General features: G+C 35.5%; 1 protein-coding gene across 10 annotated transcripts in view; it reads left to right on the top strand.

The window, feature by feature from the left end:
• The window catches only part of LOC143255041 (uncharacterized), a 198,441-nt gene that overhangs the window by 100,970 nt on the left and 76,055 nt on the right, over positions 1–21,416 (top strand). The window contains exon 3 of one of the 10 annotated variants that reach the window (XR_013030418.1): positions 16,225–17,079. The exons of the other annotated variants lie outside the window; for them this stretch is intronic. The gene's annotated coding sequence lies outside the window, so the exon portion shown is untranslated. Of the gene's footprint in view, positions 1–16,224; positions 17,080–21,416 lie in introns of those variants that run through there. 10 annotated transcript variants of the gene reach the window in all.

Raw genomic sequence — 21,416 nt, 5'->3', positions numbered from 1 at the left:
CCTAGAGTAGCTTTGTGCGAAATTCAAAAACAAACAAACAAACTGTCGTTGATAAACTATCTTATCGTATTAAACGTTTGTTAAACATTGTAAATTATTAGTAGAAAACAGACACAAGTATGAAAAAACGTCATTACTGACGCAAAAAGAATACTTAAATTAATTGGCCTACTTATAAAATTAAATAGTTAAATGATTGAATGTTTAATTAGTGAAACGTTACAAAAATATGTGCTTCAAGCGTTTCCAAATAGATAGCTTTTCGAAGTTTTGTACTACACGTGTATTGCTACAAAACTGATGTGGTCGAGCTGTTGTTAAATTATTTATAATATTCCTGTTGGCTGGAACTTAAGTATCTCGTCAAATCCACACTAATTTAAATAATTTAAGCTATTACAAATTTAAGTAAATAAGCATTTCTGTGACTTAAGAAAAGGGTTTTTGAATTAGTTTTAATAATAGTTTATCTCTCTGACTCACTGGTCGCTCCAGACAGTGAAGAAGCTATTGTATTGAGACCTGGACCAAGCACTAACGTTTATGATGTCAGTCAAAACTGATGTTACTAGCCAAAACACTTAGTGTGTAAAAAGAAAGATATCGCCCTTAATGGAACTTCCGTCGTGTGTATAACGTAACATCGAATAACCACCTGATAAGGTGACGCTTTCAACTCCTTCTGAATAGGATACTTAGCTTTTCAATACATTATCCATATTACAGCTCACGAGGAAAGCACGTGAGCATCTTAATCAATTCATTTCGACAGTTCTTTTCTCGTCACAATCACAATGATAAATGTCTCACCAAATTTTAGCCGGGAGTGACCACGTTTATGTCTGTTACTTTTTTCTCCATGTATCGGGTTCGCTAATTAGCAACGTAGCCATTAAGGCCAGTTTTGTGTAGTTGGTGATAACACATAGTACAAAAATAGCTTAATAGAACAAGATGATAATGTCCTCTGTTCTCGTTGTCGTTTATGTCTTCTTAATTTAAAGCATAAAGCTACTCAATGAGCTATCTGTGCTCTGCCCACCAGGGATATCGAAACCCGGTTTTTAATTTAATTACACCAACATTTAACTCTTAAGGTAGCTTGAACGTCAGTCAAACTTGTTTTGAATTAAGCACAAAGCTACTCAATGAGCTATCTGTGCTCTGCCCACCACGGGTATCGAAACCCGGTTTTTAGCGTTGTAAGTCCGCAGACGTACTGCTGAGCCACTGGGGGGGGGCAGTCAAACGTTTAAGAATAAATTATCTTCTGATATGCTTTTTAGAATCATTGAATAGCTGTTCGATAAAAATATACTTTCCAAGATTAAGCCTAACTTCTCGCTATAGTATTTAACTTTTCTCAATCGTCTTCATGTGATATTACAGACAGATATTTATTCATTTAATATGAGCCTGAAATGAGCACCTAAAGAGTGATTTGAACGTTTGCCTCTTAACTAATTATTTTCTGTTTGCTTAAGCTACGTCGTTACATTTTAATTATAAAACAACGAGGTATTTAAAGTATGTTTGGTAATTATCTTAGTAAATGAGAATGCTAGCAACGGAACTGGAGCTTCATTTCAAAGGAAGCTTCGAGAAATTAATGTTCAAATAAAAATCAAATGATCAAACTCTCTTGTTCTTCTATATGTTGTGCAGAGAGTCGAGCTTCGTGCTGACACTCGTTAAAAGAGACAAATATATTGATTTTTGGGGGGTTTCTACCTGAAAATATGTCTATACGAGATCTTCTGAAACGAAACATATTTTTCTTCCCTTCACTTCTCAGCGAAAGTCCTTAGAACAAACATCACCTATTGACTACAAAAAACAAAAAACAAACTGGAAATTGTTAGACTATGTTTGATCTCGTTCATCTATTGCAGGAGCGGACGCGACTGAAATTCTATCGGAAAAAAGCTAGATTGGTTTGTTTGGAATTTTGCGCAAAGCTACACGAAGGCTACCTGCGCTAGCCGTCCTTAATTTAGCAGTGTAAGACTAAAGGGAAGGCAGCCAGTCATCACCACCCACCGTCAACTCTTGGGCTACTCTTTTACCAACGAATAGAGGTATTGACCGTCATATTATAATGCCCTCAGGGCTGAAAGGGCGAGCATGTTTGGTGCGACGGGGATTCGAGCCTGCAACCATCAGATTACGAGTCGAGCACCACCTAACACCTGGCTATGCCGGGTCTTTATTAATTAAATATAAGTTAAACTGTTTAATTTACCTTTGGTTATTGTTTCAGTTTGCATTCGTAAATAAAGTCTTTAAAATGAATAGTGTAAGATACTGGATTGTTTAAACTCTATTGTACTGTCATCTGGCGTGTATTAAATATATTAATCAGGAAGCTGTCAGAAGTGAGGCGTTAGAGTTAGTGTGTCAGTTGCGTGAGAAAAATTCACTCTCAAAAACAGGTTTCGCATGCTAAATGAAACTGAAATATCTTGGTTTCTATATGTCTGACACGTTAGTGTAAATTGTAGAACCGTGTATATTCTTTTACTGAAGAAAAACAAACAACAAAACATATATATTTCATTTTGCATGGAATATACAGCCGGCAGGTGGCATGTTTTACTCTTGGACACAGAATTTAATTGATTTCTCGGGGCGAGTGATAAAGCCAGCATGATGTACCTGTCATTTTCAGGTTGGCGTTAATTTCCTTGTTATTCCCAATGAATGGATGAAATTTCACGCTTCGTAAGTGTAAATGTGTCAAGCGTTCTGTTTCTAAACTCACGGCAAATGAAACGATTTAACATTTTTCTTCTGTACCTTACTATTCGTGTAAAGAACCTACTTTTATGAATACATTTCCTAACCAACAACTTATTTTTACACATATATAAATGCGTACACGCACGAATACAAAATGTGGTAGTTGGAGTGTTTGGTTTGTTTTGAATTTCGCGCAAAGCTACTCGAGAACTATCTGCGCTACTCGTCCCCAATTTAACAGTGTAAGACTAGAGGGAAGGCAGCTAGTCATTACCGCCAACTCTTGGGCTACTCTTTTACCAACGAATAGTGGGGTTGACCGTCACATTATAATGCACCACGGCTGAAAGGGCGAGCATGTTTGGTGTGATGGGGATTCGAACCCGTGACCCTCATATTACGAGTCGAGTGCCTCAACCACCTGGCCATGCAGGGGCCCACTTAGAGTAAAACACGAACTAAAACGCAACTGATCTCAGATCTGTTTAATTTTGCGTGAATATTTTTTTACTACTGCCCGAGTGTCGAAATGTTAGTCGTCGGTGTGCGTTTGTTTTCTTATACCAATGCCACATTGAGCTATCTGCTGAGCCCACCGAGGAGAATCCAACCCCTGATTTTAGTGTTGTAAACCCGTAGACTTACCCTTGTACTACCGGGGGGCTAGCTGTAGGAGTCTTTAAAGGGATTTATTTCCTTTCGCAAACTACTTTTTCGTTTTATATTTATTCAATCCCAAGTGACCCTGCTTAGCCAGTGGTTAAGGGGCGCTTGATTTGTAATCTGACGGTCGCGGGTTCGAATCCACGTAGTACCAAACATGCTCGCCCTTTCAGCCGTGGGAGCGTTATAATGCTCGGTCAACCCCACTATTCGTTGGTAAAAAAGTAGCTCAAGAATTGGAGGTGGGTGGTAATGACTAGCTGCCTTCCCTCTAATCTTACACTGCTAAATTATGGACGACTAGTGCAGATAGCCCTCGTGTAGCTTTGCGCGAAATTAAAAAACAAACAAACAATCAATCCCAAGTTTTAACCGAATGCAGCGAATCTTCAAAAAAGCAAAACAAAAATACAGGTTTCTTGCTAATAAATGCCATGAATTGTCTTCTGCAACAGAAAAATAACTGTTTGCATTCTATATTCTGCGAAACTGCAGTGAGTAGATTCAATGTTCCACAGTGAACGTTCATATCTTGTTGATGAAATGTTATTTACAATCTATGGTTCGTGCCTTATACTATTGCAACAGAATGTAAGTAACGTCAAAAAACTTGTTTTCCAAAACAACTACTAGTTAAACTGCTTAAAGCTACTATTTACTGAAAAAAGTCCTGATTTAAAGATGTTAAATTGAATTGGAGATGCATTCAGGTTCAGACGCTTTAAGTTTGATGAGCAATTTGATTTGGTAAATAACCCTCTTTTGTACACACATGTTCTCTGGTTTAGCCTCACAAAACTTGTGATTAATTTCCCTTGGCATTTGAATTTAATTTTTGCATGTTTGTTGTATGGATTATTCTAAATACCTTACCATTGTCCGTATCCTAGAACATGTGACTTTAGAGAGTGGATTTATTTGCGTTTTAAAATATAAGGGTTTTGAGGAAGTTTAATTTATTTGTATTGTACAACCTGAGAGTTGAGAGGAAATGATTTATTTATATTCTCCAATCTGAGAGCGGAGAAGAAACTTTTTGTTGTTTTACAACCTCAGATTTGAAATAGAGTTATTTATTTGTATTCTTCAAACTTACATTTGAAAGGGAATGTTTTATTTGTGTTTTATAACATGATAGTTGAAAGGGTATGCTTTATTTGTGTTCTACAATCTGAGAGTTGAGAGGGTATGCTTTATTTGTGTTCTACAATGTGAGAGTTGAAAGAGAATGCTTTATTGTATTCTACAATCTGAGAGTTGAAAGAGTATGCTTTATTTGTGTTCTACAATCTGCGAGTTGAAACGATATGCTTTATTTGTGTTCTACAATGTGAGAGTTGAAAGGGAATGCTTTATTGTATTCTACAATCTGCGAGTTGAAAGGATATGCTTTATTTGTGTTCTACAATCTGGGAGGTGAAAGGGTATGCTTTATTTGTGTTATACAATCTGAGAGTTGAGAGGGAATGCTTTATTGTATTCTGCAATCTGAGAGTTGAAAGGGTATGCTTTATTTGTGTTCTACAATCTGAGAGTTGAGAGGGAATGCTTTATTGTATTCTACAATCTGAGAGTTGAGAGGGAATGCTTTATTGTATTCTACAATCTGAAAGTTGAGAGGGTGTGCTTTATTGTGTTCTACAATCTGAGAGTTGAGGGGAATGCTTTACTTCTATTCTGCACTCTGATCATTGCGAGGCAGTTTAATAGATTTGTGTTCTATGCCACATGATCTAGATGGTTTTATTTGTGTGACTGACATCTTATATTCTTCTTTACTTTCACATTAGGGTACTTTCCTTATAAAGTTTCACACATAGAGACACATATGTATTGGTTAACATGACTATACTTTCCCACTTTCGGGTAGTTAATGTTTGAAAGATAGACTTGGTCGCGTTTATCTATTGCGATATTTAGAGAAATGTTTAAAAGTATTGAAAAACAAATTTCCATAGAAAAATGTTGATATATTCTGAGAAATTCTTGGTACATTCTTAGAAAAAGGAAGATAAAATGTCGTTAGAGCGGAGGGGGGTTGGAAGATAAAAATTGAGCTATTAGAACTTAAGACCAGATTACATATGTGAAACAGAACCACGTTCCGTTTTGTCATCATTTCCTTTAAACAGGATCACCCACATTAGTAGTTTCAATGTTATTCATGTCACTACTAGTTTTGATGTATTCATATGACTGTTAGTTTCATCGTTATTTAATGTTATTCAGGTCACTGCTAGTTTCATTTTTTTAGCCATCGCTAGTACAGTTGTAAGTCTAAGGATTTACAAGGCTAAAAGCAGAGGTTCGATTCCCCTAGGTGAGCTCAGCAGATAGCCCGAAATGGTTTTGCTATAAAATAACACACACGTTTTTGTTAATGCGATTATGCCGGACAATAAGAGTATTTCTGTGGAACTGATAGCGCAAGTTTTGAGTGAAGTTTGAAACCTTGCATCTGAGGCAAAAAAGTTTGAAGTTGTTGTCTGGACAAAATAAGTACAGATTTATATAAAAACAAAAGTGGCCTTTTAATTGCAGCAACCATCTGGTCAGTTTCTTCTGAGAAAATAAACGTAAAAGTATAATAAACAAATAATTTAATTTAATTAGAGTTAGTAAAATCACTAATTACCACGTTTAAATCTATTTTTAGTTTAATTTTACTTGATAAAATATTCAACGAACATACTAGCTCTGAATGAGTTGTAAAAGTTTGTCTACAGATATAGCAAGGTAAATATAACAGTAGAATGATTGCAACTTAAATATTGGATATTTAAACAATTCTGAGTCAGAAAACACGTTAACTTCCTGCCCTCAGACACAAGATTTATAACGCTAAAAATCTGGATTCGATACCCGCGATGGGCAAAGAAGAGACAACACTTTCAATACCTTTGCGCTAACTACCGATAAACGAAACTGGTGTACCGTATAGTGTACGTTGTCTGGGTGATTACTTTGGGTAATTTTGCAAATTGAAAGGAACACCTCATCATATGGCCTGCCATGGCCTAGCGCGTAAGGCGTGCGACTCGTAATCCGAGGGTCGCGGGTTCGCGCCTGCGTCGCGCCAAACATGCTCGCCCTCCCAGCCGCGGGGGCGTTATAATGTTACGATCAATCCCACTATTCGTTGGTAAAAGAGTAGCCCAAGAGTTGGCGGTGGGTGGTGATGACTAACTGCCTTCCCTCTAATCTTACACTACTAAATTAGGGACGGCTAGTACAGATAGCCCTCGAGTAGCTTTGTGCGAAATTCAAAAACAAACAAACACCTCATCATGGTGGCCTTCGTGTTGACTTAGCCAACCATTTACGCAGAAATTTGGTTGTTCTATTCACTGGTAAATTCACAGATACAAACTGTTTCTAATCATATGTTTCCTTTTTCATAACTTTTTACTTCCTTATTATAAGTTCCATAACTAATGACGTCCATTTCGATGTCAAACAGTCTATCACGTCATGTGTCTTAACTTAGTGACGTCTGTATTGGCACGTCACGGGATATTACGTTAAACATTATATAACAAACTCAATCTTCCAGACCTTTAATCCTGCCTGCACTGCGAAAATCGACATCGTATGAATTGTAGTTAATTTGATGAACAAAGAACTGCTTTGTTTTCATTGGACCATTTCACTAAGACTTAATTATTCATTTTATCGCTTGCGATTCACTAACAAATGCGGATATTTAAACCTTCTCTGATAATTACAGTTTCGATTACTTTCATGGCCAGGTGGTTAGAGAGCTCGACTAGTAATCTGAGAGGGTCGCGAGTTCGAATCCCATTCACACCAAACATGCTCGCCCTTTCAGCCGTAAAGACTATATAACATTACAGTCAATCACATTATTCGTTAGTAAAAGAGTCGGTGGTGGGTGGTTATGACTAGCTGCCTTCCCTCTTGTCCTACACTACTAAATTAGGGACGGCTAGTGAAGATAGTCCTCGTGTAGCTTTGCACGAAATTCAAAACAAACAAACATTCACTTCATACAACTTGTAAACTAGGATAAGGTTATGAGTATTACATGGCTACAGGATATGTAGTTTTTAACGCACAATGACAACACGCTTGGCCAATTAATCAAACGATTTTTACAGAACGTTTCTATTTTTAATTGTATTTCTTCAAATACGATTCCATTACTACAAACTAGAATCGTACTATCGTAACTCATTTCTATTATGATGCAATTATACCCACTTTAAACGTAAATAAAAAATAGCTTATTAACTCTAACCCCATAATTTGAATGGAGCAGTTTAAACACTTTTTATTATTAACCCATTTGTGCATGAGTGTGTGTGTTTTTCTTATAGCAAAGCCACATCGGGCTATCTGCTAAGTCTACTGAGGGGAATCGAACCCCTGATTTTAGCGTTGTATATCTGTAGACTAACCGCTATACTAGCGGGGAACCTTTTTGCACGACGACATACGAGTTTGTTGATTACGTGGTCCCTAACAGTTAGGCTCAGATACAGCACCGACTCATAATCTGAGGGTCGCGGGTTCGAACCCCCGTCACACCAAACATGATTGCCCTTTCAGCTGTAGTGGCACTATAATGTGACGGTCAATCCGACTATTCGTTGATAAAAGAGTAGCCAAAGAGTTGGAGGTGGGTGGTGATGACTAGCTGCCGTCCCTCTAGTTTTACACTGCTAAATTAGGGACGGCTAGCGCAGTTAGCTCTCGAGTACCTTTGCGCGAAATTCAAACCAAGCCTCAACAGTCACACAAGAAATACTAACAGAAATACCTTTAATATTGTCAGTAACGTCACTAACTGCTTGGATCTTCTATTCATTTCACATAGTATTTTAATCAATTTGTGCTGCTCAGTTTTTTTTACACCGTTTGTTGTAACGTACAATATTAACCTGTTGACTGCCAAGTATTTCAGCTGCTACAATATAACTCTAATGCTTCTTCATTTTGTAACTCTTTTCGTGACGCCATTTGGGATCGAAAGTGAAACAATTTGCAAGTAGGTCAAATGCATGTATAGTGCTGACATCTAGTGTTGAAGCTAAGTATTATTGAGAACGAATTGACTCGTCCGTGGCACTGTGTTACCAATCGGCTTGGACGAGTTATCTCGTCTACGGCACTGAACAGGTTAAATATGATGCAATGTGTGAAAAGTGTAATAAGAAGTCAGTCATTTTAGTTTTAATATACCACCAACTCATATTCGGACAGAAACAAGTTGACTTCTGTATCAAGGCCCAAACTCTGATAATTTCAAAGGTCAATCGCCTTTTAAGCTATAATCTCGATTTCTCAAAATCTTATAAGCAGTATAAGCTAAACTCTGCTTAAATAATTACGGAGCACGTTTATTTTTCTAAAGTTTAACCATGGGTCATAAATATTATCGTTGTTTTTGATAGAAAGTAAACAACACAACATAGCATGTGGTAATATAATATAAAATAAATTTATATCCACTAATGCAGGAACAGGTTTCTATACTTTCACGTATCCCACGTAGTCCAACTTTTCTTTCCCAGAGAAACGCATACAATCTATTTTATAACGGTCATTCCTAGTCCCTCGAGGGAATATGACGTTAGTAAGTGGTCCAGTTTATAGTGACCTTCTGCTAGGCCAAGTTTGACAACTAACATACTCGTTCGTCCTTCTGCCAAGTTAAGTAAGTTGAGGAGAGGCCATTAAAATATATAATGTGTAGAGAGAGATCGCAACGTGTTTTTCACATTAAAGTTTAATTCTCCAGCGGTTCTGCAGACTCAAAAAGCCAGAGGTAAGTCAACTACAAAGTTGTTGTTTCGAATGTTGTCCGAGTTGCAAGTAGACAGACTGTGTGAAAAGAGAAATCACGGCTTATTTCAAACGTTGAACGTTGTTAGTTACTGGACAGTACTGTTATGTTAGGTTAGGCCTATGTCTTGCATTCTCTGAATATGAGTAATATTGGGTTTTGCTGTCTTTTATCCGTGATTTTAGCCATTAAAGGCATGGATATTAAAGAGTAGCGTAACCTTGTAAACTGTATTTTCCAACATTTATATTTAACTGTTTTAAAAATTACCTAACAAAGGAATTGGCAAATTAATACCTTTCACTACTTGCACGTGTACTTGGTGAAAATGTCATAATTTGACTTGTCTTCTCACCAGCGAATAAATAGATTGGTAGTGCATTATATGTGACTATAACTACACTATTATATTAAATCCGTTAGTACACCATGTTAACTTGAGTATAAGTTTACTTCCTTACTATGGCAAGCGCGTTAAGGCGTGCGACTCGTAATCCGAGGGTCGCGGGTTCGCATCCCCGTCGCGCCAAACATGCTCGCCCTTTCAGCCGTGGGAGCGTTATAATGTGATGGTCAATCCCACTATTCGTTGGTAAAAGAGTAGCCCAAGAGGTGGCGGTGGGTGGTGATGACTAGCTGCCTTCCCTCTAGTCTTACGCTGCTAAATTAGGGACGGCTAGCACAGAACGCCCTCGAGTAGCTTTGTGCGAAATTCCAAAACAAACAAACTATATCACCATAATAATTATACCACATGTGTTACTTAGTACATCATGTTAACTTGGGTATAAGTTTACTTCCTTACTATATTACCATAATAATTATTCCACATGTGTTACTTAGTACATCATGTTAACTTGCGTAAAAGTTTACTGCATTGTTACATTATACAATTATACCCCATGTGTTGTTACACCATGTTAACTTTGGTATAAGTTATCCTTTCATTTATAACCATACTACTAAGTAACAGAGCAGGGTTATTAGCTGTTACACTTATAACGTTCTTATCAACACTGTATCATTACAACTCTAACTTGTTTTTCTATCATCATCATGTTTCTTCTGTCTATAAAACCATTACAACCTCGTTTTTCTCTGCACAAACTCTAATAGTCTGATTTACATTGTAGATGATGCTACAGAATTATACCAGCTATCAAGGTACACGAAATAAGTACTGTCTAAATAGCTTCCACAACGTTTATATTTATGGAATATTAAAAAACCAAAACCAATCCCTTGACGAATGATAAAAAAGAAACTATTGGTGATTAGTGAAAAGTCAACCGCGCGTGTTTAAATTGCGACACTGCGTTGTTATATACAATTTACATGTAAAAGTTATTCATGAAGTGTTATTATCTCTAGTTCCGTCAGAGTGAATACTAAATTATTAAATGATGCTCATTAGCGAGCTCCCCTCTGTTTGTGTTATTAAAGCACCTGATTTTCGCTTTCCTGCAATTTCAAGCGCGTGTATCACATTCAGAAGAAGAAAGAGGTAGAGGTTAATTTGCGCTGATGGAAAAATAACTTCCAGAATCTTTCCAGAAATTTCAGTGCTGTCGCTAAATCCTTTTCCAAGATTAAATAATACCATTAATTAGTCCAAATGTCTTCATTTTAGATGTGGTTCATTGTTTTATTAAGTAAGTTTATCACTATAGCCATTTAAAACCACTCATCTCGTGTTCAATTTTCATTCGATTTATAAAACTTTTGGAAGATTGTTCGTGATGTAGTTGAGGTTTTAACACGAGAAATCGCCTGGTTTTAGCTTCATCTATTAGTCCTAACTGTCTTGTTTTTAATATGTTTATCGTTTCTGTAAAATACCTTGTTAAATTGGGACTTTTATTATATCACAATTCACATTTTATCTTTGTGGCGAAGAAAATATCGACTTTTTTTCCCCATATTACAAAGTTGTTTGTATACTAAAGGTTATGACATACGAGTCATTTTGTATTGTGGGCACTTTGCATGAGTCAGTTGGTTGCTTGTCAAGAAATGTTGAAAATAAAACGTGAGTGACACGCGATGAAATCTCATTGGTTTGTCTGCTTGCACTTTTACGTGAACAATTCATTATACTCAGAGAAGTCTGTTCGACCGAGGCAGCTGTTGTTTAGGCACATTCATCTGTACTTCTGAACTGAAGACTGAAGTTAAAACAACGAGATAGCAGAATTCACCTAGTGTATTACATTATTTCTTACACGTAATAGGGGCCTGACATGGTCAAGTGGGTTAAGGCGTTCGACTCGTAAACTGAGGGTCGCGAGTTCGAATATCCCTCGCACCAAACATGGTAAAAGAGTAGCCCAAGAGTTGGCAGTGGGTGGTGATGACTAGCTGCCTTCTCTCTAGTCTTACACTGCTAAATTAGGGACGGCTAGTGCAAATAGCCCTTGTGTAGCTTTACACGAAATTCAAAAACAAAAAAAACAAATACATCTAATAGGTAAAGGTTTTACAGATGGACTGGTTTACTGATAACATATCGGTAAATCAGATGTATTTGGAAGATAACTGAGAAACCTCTATCGGGCACTTTAAACTATGGGTGCTTCAAACTTTTCACATTTAAAAAAACTCATCAGGATATGACAAGTGGAAAAAGATATACAAAGTGAATTTAAACAACAGTATATCCGAATATTTGTTACACCTCTGTAATTACGTAGAACATCAATGCTTCTTCACACATTGAGGCCCCAGTTTTCTTCTTCATTCTATAAACTTTGTACAATTTTATGGTTGACAGAAGTTTAATGTTCGACCATCTTTATCATCTGATACAAGAAGTTGCTATCTGCCATCTCTTCATGTCCGTTTGTGTGTGTGTGTGTGTGTACATGAGTGTGAAAATATTGATTTAGGGTGAAATTTTATTTGCTTGGAAATGAAACTACAGCCCCTAATAAAGGATGTTTGTAGCCAAACATATTCCTTGCGTAGTTTCCGATCCCAGAACACAACATGAAATAATGAAACTTATACACACACTGGCCGCCTATCGAACGGTATTTACTAGACGTCTCAAATAAAGGTCTGTGTCTGATTTTCTGAATAAACCGCCTATGGCTAGTTCCATAAATACAGGGTGTTCAGAAAGTCACTGTGCACTTATATATTTATTAACAGACATGTTTCAATATAGAATACAGGAGGTAAATATGAATGACAATTATAACACCACTATCAGTTGCCAGCTTGAAATAGACTGAATGAATGCTGTTATCGCTGCTTTCAAACTTCACAGTGACTTTCCGAACACCCTGTACTTTACACTAAAACATCACGTATATGGCTGTTTTGACTTCGGAACTAATACGATATAAAATGTGGCTTAAGTTGAAAAATATTAAACACAAGAGTTTGTAAACAAAGTTTGAAATGTCCAAGGATTCGTGAAGCACTTCATTAAATACTTTTTGAGTTACTCGTGTAAAAATTATGATTCGTATAATAACTTCAAGAGGTCTTAAAATTAAGACTTTAGAATATCTATAGAAGTGAGTATATCGTAAATACAATTGTTTATTTCATTCAATTTTGAGTGAGACTACTCGAGGGTTATCTGCGATAGCCATCCCTAATTTTGATGTTTGTTTTTGAATTATGCCCACAGCTACACAGTAGGCTATCTGCCCATGGCAGGTATTGAAACCCGATTTTTAGTGTTGTAAGTCAGCAGACATTCCGCTGTGCCACTGAGGGGGACCCTGATTTTGAAGCAATAGACTAGAAGGGCGACAGCTTGTGAGCCAACTCTGTCAGATATTATAATACGGCTCCTAATTGTGCAGCCCAATGGTTATGTTATTAGAAACTAACGTCTTTTGTTGAGGAATTGGTTATATTCTTGTAGTGTTAGTTATATTCCTTGGACCTAGTGTATATATAGTCTGAGATGTTTTTATTCCGATAAGTTAGAGTATTTTATTTCTGAGAAAGTAATACATTTTATCTTCAAAATTCATTTTTAACTACATTTTTTCTTCAGACCGTATGCCAGTTTGTCAAAAGCGCCACCATAGTGACCCAGAGTTTAGTCGGGAGACGCTAAAAATCGAGTTGGGCAGTTCACAGACAGCCCACTGTGTAGCTTTGCGTTTAACAGCAATCAAACAAACCCTTGCACATTGACTTCCGGCTATTAGCTGACTCCATTTACAGCTGGGTTAAGTGAAAGAGACTTGGGGGCAAAGTGTTTGGTTAAAGGTCAGAAAGACTGGTATTGAAAATGAATTATCGTCCAGTCTGATTGTAAATTTCTGTGAAGTCCGTTATCTTTTGGAATTTAAGTTACCTATATGAGATCTAGACCTAAGTTCCAAGGGTAGGGTGGAGATAGATATGCTTGCACGAAATGTAAATGTTTGAATACAATCATGATAGCGTTCCTGTTGAAGTCAAACCGATCAGAGAGATAGTCATCCAATTACAAGCTGACTGACTTCTAAGAAGCCAGTCGAAAGGCGACAAGAAAACTGTTAAACAAATGAAATAAAGTGCGATACTTCTCCTAATAACAACAAATTTCGTTGTCTTATGACATTCATTGATTGGTAGACTTAAAATATGACTAATCAGTCCTCAACCAATAAAAGTCAAAGAGTTACTGAAATATTTATTCTTGGTTCTACTAAGTGCGCCGGATGTCCTAGTGTCATGAGCGTGTTGAAAAGCATTCTCACACTTCAAATCAAGAGTGAACCAGAGCTGTCTTCCCTCTTAGCTGCGTGGCTGCACAACAATTATTCAAGTATCGCGCACTTCACTATTTCAGCCGTGCACATCCTTAGTAATAGTGAGGAATCTCAACATATTATCGGACCTAATGACCCTGGATGTCTATAGGCGTAAGATTCAAATAACTAAATAGTTGTACTACAAGGTGATCTAATGATCAAATAAAGTCGATGGTTTAAAAAATACCCCTCCTATAAAGAAAACAAAACAAAACTGGTGGCGCATATTCACACATTGCCTTGGTATTGATGTATATGACAAATAAAATATTCCGGACTTGAACGAAAATAAAGTTAGAAGGAGCATTGGTCCAGAGTTTTGATATAGGAATAGTTTTGATTTATATCAAAACAGCATGTTAGGAATTTCTTTGCGGTGTTCGAAGCAAAAGATCAAACCCTAAGTTACGCCAAGTTTTATGTAATAAATCGATTTAGCGATTTTTTTTTTTGTACAAAATTGCCACCAAAACATGGAAATTTTTGTATGGTCGACTAATATTCACAGACACTCAAATATATATATATAGATAGAGAGAGATTGAAGCCATTTTTACGATTGGCTAATATTTTAACTTCTTGTATCCAATAAAAATGTTTGTTACATTATCATATTCTATTAAATTTCTTGCAAATATTTCAACGATAAAAAACCTAAAAGTTTGGTTTCGATTGATACCCCTAGTGGGTATCAGTACGGATAGCCTATTGTGTAGCTTTCTGCATGAAGACAAATAAACAAAAATCTCTTAAATTTTGAATATTGGCGATAAAAACGTTGTGTTTAGACCTGTACATGTTTATATGGTGCCTTTGTTCTTAGAAAGATTCTGCGATGTTTATGTTACAGAGATAAACAAGCAACTGGTTTAATATTTTAAGTGTATCAAGATAAGCACGAAGTCACAATAATCTCCCCGTATAACGTTCTCTATTATGTATTATTCCGCTCTACTGTTGTGTTGTCTATTGTACTCTGTTGTTGAGATAACGGCAGAGTCATTCATGTACACGTGCAACACGTGGTCTACCTGACAGGACAAAGCTACTATCAGGTGCTACTCCAATCCATCTGAGTTGTAATCATCTGTGTTGTTAACCCATCACAATAAAATATAGTTTACAACATGTTAACTTGTAACAAGTTGATAAAGAAAGTGTAAGAAAGAACAAAGCAGCGATACAACACCAAAGCCAAATCCCATAGGATGATACTTACACACACAGACGTTTCTTTAACGGTACAATAAAATATGCAGGTTTGTTTTTCAAATTGTCTTCAAGGACGGTGGGAGTACTCTATTTCTGATGACAAGAGCTGTTAGAAAGCTTTGTGATTGACGAGTCTGTATTCTGTGTGGGTGTCGTACATAATTAGAAACTTGAGTCGGTGAGTTTTGGATAACAGAAGCTTAGTCCCGCCCTCCAGTGATAAAGCGGTATGTCTGCGGACTCACACCGCTAAAAACCGGGTTTCGAAAAACTATCTGGGCAGAGCACAGATAGTCCATTGTATAGTGTTTGTGCTTAATTCTAAACAAACAAACAGATAAATACGGAAAACGTTAACGTTTATTGGACTATAACTAGTATATTTTTATTACCAGACTGTTGAAGTAATGTTTTTTATCAAGTGACTTTCATAGAAACTGCACACGAATCCATTTTCGTGCATTATTGAAACAATATCTCAATTATTAGCGCAAGAAACTAAAAAAAAATACCAATTTATTGAGAAAATATCTCGAAAATAAAATTCAAAACGATATATTTTTTAGTTAACTCGTAAAACAAAACAACTAGCAATTAAAACAGTGAAATTAATAATACCTTAGTCGAGAATTCTTGACTTATTTCGACTAGATTTGAAATCATTTGAATCAAGTAAAAATATTTGGAATATCATTCTTTATATAATTATCTTCTGCATATGTTGCTTCGAAATTGTGAAAAACAAGACAAACCTGTATACAAGTAGGATTTAAATATGCACTTATTGCAGTAAAATTATATCTCATCCTTTCGACTAGATTTGAAATCATTTGAATCAAGTAAAAATATTTGGAATATCATTCTTTATATAATTATCTTCTGCATATGTTACTTCAAAATTGTGAGAAACAAGACAAACCTGTATACAAGTAGAATTTAAATATGCACTTATTGCAGTAAAATTATATCTCATCCTTGGTTTTTGTTTTTATTTCACTTTCATGTCTTACAATAACTGTGTACACAATAAAATATCGTCCTTAGAATAACTAATTAGTTGGAAGAAACAACTGAGTGTCCAGTAATAAAGAATGTTGTCGTTGGAAGGAACAACTGAGTGTCCAGTAATAAAGAATGTTGTCGTTGGAAGGAACAACTGAGTGTCCAGTAATAAAGAATGTTGTCGTTGGAAGGAACAACTGATTGTCCAGTAATAAAGAATGTTGTCGTTGGAAGGAACAACTGAGTGTCCAGTAATAAAAAATATTGTCGTTAGAAGGAACAACTGAGTGTCCAGTAATAAAGAATGTTGTCGTTTAAGGAACATTTGAGTGTTCAATAATAAAGAATGTTGTCGTTTGAAGGAACATTTGAGTGTTCAATAATAAAGAATGTTGTCGTTGGAAGGAACAACTGAGTGTCCAGTGATAAAGAATGTTGTCGTTGGAAGGAACAACTGAGTGTCCAGTATTAAAGAATGTTGTCGTTGGAAGGAACAACTGAGTGTCCAATAATAAAGAATGTTGTCGTTGGAAGGAACAACTGAGTTTCCAGTATTAAAGAATGTTGTCTTCAGAAAGAACAATTGAATGTCCAATAATAAAGAATGTTGTCCTCAGAAGGATTATTCGAGTTTCAGATAATTTCTAAAACTACTTTCACGTAATAACTTATACCTTACGCTACAAAGTGGAAAAGTTTTCAGGAAAAAAAGTTTATTTCCATAAATTTTGTTATATTTAAATAATTAAACTCTATATACTACACTGAAAATTATGTTTAATCTTTTCATTTAAAAAGGTTGCATCATTCATTACAGAAAAAAACGTGATACAGAAGCATGTTATACAGGGGAAGTAATGGCTGAGATTCTGGGTGCAAATATTAAATACACATGCACTTTTAAAGAATTTTTGTTATTGTTTTGTGGCAATAATTGTGTAACAGAAAAACCTACCATTTCACACTTATTTTACAATAATAGCTCTAATAAGCACTAACATCTTAGCTTTCCGATGACCACTTCTCATTTGGGTGGATGTTTTCTTCTGTGTGAAAAGTCCAACGAGACAAGTTCCAGAATATATTGAAATCGAATAATAAATTGGATCAGTGTTGAAGAGTGGAATAAGAAGGGAGAAAAGTGACATTTTTGGTCAATTTCAAAATTTTAAAACTTTTGTTTTCCTAAACCTCCGTTTGATTATCAACAGTGACTTTCGAGCACAGTAAGCTCGTAAACTCATCCAAACTGAACGTATATAGCTAGTAACAAGTAAACCCATCCAAACATAGTTTTGTTTTTTCAGTGATATATAGTTATATGAAAAATTCACTTTTAATTCACAATTCGATACCAATATCAGCAAATAATCTATTTGCTTTTTTCTTTGTCGTTGACGTAACAACAAAAATGGGAAGATAAACTACGTCAGCAAATATAAAGAACTTTACTATTGGTCCGAATATGCAGTTACAATAAATGTATATGTCTCAATTAAATCATAAACAAAGCTTATATGAGTAACTTTGTTAGTGTAAAAGTAAGACATTCTTTCTGTTTAAAATGTTTATTTGTTTGTCTGAAATTCGTGCAAAGCTGCACGAGGGCTATCTGCGCTAGTGGTCCCTAATTTAGCAGTGTAAGACTAGAGGAAAGGCAGCTAGTCATCACCAACTAATTGGCTACTCTTTTACCAACGAATAGTGGGATTGACCGCCACATAATAACGCCCCAACGACTAAGAGGGCGAGCATTTTTATTATGACTGAGATATTTACAAATATATCTCAAGTATACCATTATACCTCTTTCTCAAGTGTTAAATATCTTGAATGTGTACCTTGAGAATAGTATCCAATGGCTGTAAGAATAGTGTGGTTATCACCTATCACTGATTTCCAGTTTTTAGAACATCAGTGAAACACCACCTGTTTATCTGGAGTAACTTTTATGTCACACGAGTCTTTCTAAACATAAATGTTAAACTAATATGGGCATCTCTGAGGCTGTTTTTGAAATGTTTGAGTTTCTGTACAGTTTGAAGCAACTGATATAAACAAGGCAAAAACTAAAGAAACGCAAGCTATGAGTGAACAAAAAATATTTGAAATAGTTTCAAACCACGTTTCGGATTGTAGCACTCAACCGATTGAAGTTATCCATTCATAAACTGCGTTGATTGAAGTCGAAAATGTATTTCATATTTTTATTCTGTAACTTCATACAAATATCTCCATATTGAATTTGTGTCTGAACGTCTGTTAGGAAAGGATAAAAAAAGTACAGTAACAAAAAATGTAAAAATGATTCTTTCTTGTTCCTCATTTACTGGGATGACGTCACACGATTACTGCTATTTTTAAACATTACTACCACCAGCATATGTTTACAAACTTTCCTATCAGACTCGCCCATTTTAAACATCTAATGTGACTGGATTTAATCAAGCGTTTCTTTGTTTTGATGTTTTATCACGTCTAAAATATAGCTGTTAAATATATGTTCAAAACTAGTTTCAATGGTTTAAAAGAGCAAATTTACTTTTCTCTTTGACTTCAATTAACTGTGCTGTGTCTACCGCGAATATCGAAACCTGAATTTTACAGTCTAAGCCCTTATGACTTACCTCTGAGCCACTGGGGAGGGTAATTAATCGTTAAGAAAAGTTTATAAAAGTAGAATTAAGAACTTATAGTTTACTTTTCTGTATGATAGACTACAGACAAATACTCAGTAGTATTACCACATCTTGAGGTTACTTACAATTTTAACGCTAAAATAAGGGGTTTGATTCCCCTCGGTGTACTCAACACATAGCCCAATGTAGCTTTGCTATAAGAAAACGCACAAACGCACGCACAGTTACCATTTTAGTAGTATTTGAAACTCACTCTTACAGTGCATAAATTCCACCAAATCCGTTTGTTCCTAAGCCTCGCCAGATCCCTCCTTAATAGTTTATTCTTATGATTCTAAATTTACTTTTTTGAAATTCTAAGTCATGTAGTTGTACTTAAAACATTTGACTGCTTTTTAAACACTCCTAGTGCTTGTGATGGTAATCTTTAACATGCAACCAACTTGTTTTTAAATACTTTATACACAATTGTTTGTGTGTGATGCAGATGTGTTATTTTTATTTTTGTGTTTGATTAATTTTAGAATATTTTCATATCCGTATTTTATATGTTTTACGTTCAACGCTTTCTCAATCCATTATTTAACGTGGTATTTAAAAGCACCTTTCCATGAACAGTAATTCTTTTCAGTTTTCAATTCAATTTAGCGGTGTGAGTCCGTAGACATTCCGCTGTGCCACTGGGGGGCGTGTGGTCAGGTTTCCTGACATTCCGAGACTGACCTCAGCCTATTATCAGTTGGTCTGAAGACCTTCCGTTTGAGACGTGGTGTCATCAAATACGGTTTGTATTTTCAGTTGTGGGTGATTTATAGAATTGGTAGTTAATCTTGCCATTCGATACTGGGGATACACAGTAAAGAAGGCATTAGAAAACCCACTATTTACAGAAAAGTTACACAGGAGTGAGGAGAGCCCTTATGTATCACCCACTTTTAACAACCCTTGAAGAGGTTTCTATACCAACTTGTTATATAGGTAATTTATACCATATATTTTATATGATGGATTCTATCGATATTATAGAGAATTATAGAGCTAATAGGTAATTTATACCATAAATTTTATATGATGAATGGTATCGATATTATACAGAATAATAGAACTAATAGGTAGTTTACGCCTTATATTTTATAAGATGGATCATGTCGATGTTATACAGAATATATAAAGAGCGAATATAAAGTTTACGCCAAATTGTTTATGAGGTATTGTATCGAAATACTTTTTCCTTTATTTTTTTCCCCGAAAACTCTAGTTTGTACTTTACAGTACACGTTAACTAATGACTCTAAAACGTGATTCATTCATACCTAACAGTTGGTTACACAAACTATTCGGCTAAAATAATTCCCAGTACCGTATAGACTATGGCAATGTTGGATCATTGGTTAAGGCTTTTTATCTTACATTCACTAACCTATACGTTTCTAATCTGTAATGATTATCAACTTAAACTTTATCAGCTAAAAATAAGATGCTTATTAATTTAACTATTAAGGGAAATAGTATGATATTTGTATTGTTTCCTATTCGTAAAGTTGTTTTTTAAACTTCAAAGAACAACACCGTTTTAATACAGTATGGTCTGGAAAATGAACCAATGCATCGTCACGTAGTGCAGATGGCAGCATGGTACTGCTTGTGTAACGGACATTGTTTTCACGTGACATCACACAAAAGATGGATGTATTAAGAAGAGTTTTAAAGGTGTATTTTATTAATATGGAAGTGATAAATCATTACTATTCAATAATTATTTCGTTAGTTATTTGTTACAGGTGCTAGAAACAGTTGATCAAACATGAGATGGAATGACAATCACATAAGTATTTAAAAAAAACAGACGGAATTCTTACTGTAAAGAAACCCAAAAATGGCCTTTCTTTTTCATTAAAAAAATTTTACTATGAGCTTTTTGAACTCTCAAATTCAGCATATTTTAACCTTGGTAACACTTGTTTATTATCTTATTTTCTTTTGTTTGGAAACCAACAACGTTGAATTAAATGTACATGAGGCCTACAAAAATTCAACTGTCAAATGATGCGATTGGTTGAAACGTATTAAACATCGTGTAAATATTTAAGAGCTGCTGGTATCGTGTAGAGATGATTGTTCGTTGCCCTGACACGTTTTTGTTGAATAATCTCCTGTGTTTGCTCGAGGACAGTTAACTAGCTTCGTAACAAACTTTATATTTGTTGTTAATAGAGCAGAAATTGTTTTCCAAGCTTTCCGATAGAGCTCGTTACGAAAAAAAAAAAAAATTTCTAGAAGGTTCTAATTACATTTGGATTGTAGAATTTCTTTGGTCGTGTAAAGAATATAAACTGGGATGATAAAGTAACATTATAAAGCCCAACACAAGTACTGATAGTTTATCTTACAGGAAGTAAATAATTTTATATTTCAAAATTGGCCCTAAAATGGGAAGTAATGTAGCAGATCTTAAACAAAGTTCTACACAACACGCAAGTGCTATTTGTAAGACTCGTAGGTCTCTGAGGGCTATAACTTCCAGACAGTGATTGTAATGTCTAATAGCAGTTCCTGGTCTTAAATGTTCTCTCATTACGGGTAATGTACTTAGAC

Source organism: Tachypleus tridentatus, chromosome 7, assembly GCF_004210375.1.
Source record: "Tachypleus tridentatus isolate NWPU-2018 chromosome 7, ASM421037v1, whole genome shotgun sequence".
In the NCBI taxonomy this organism is placed as follows: domain Eukaryota; kingdom Metazoa; phylum Arthropoda; class Merostomata; order Xiphosura; family Limulidae; genus Tachypleus; species Tachypleus tridentatus.
Note: the sequence above shows the minus strand (reverse complement) of the source record. Positions and strands in the feature narration are given on the sequence as shown.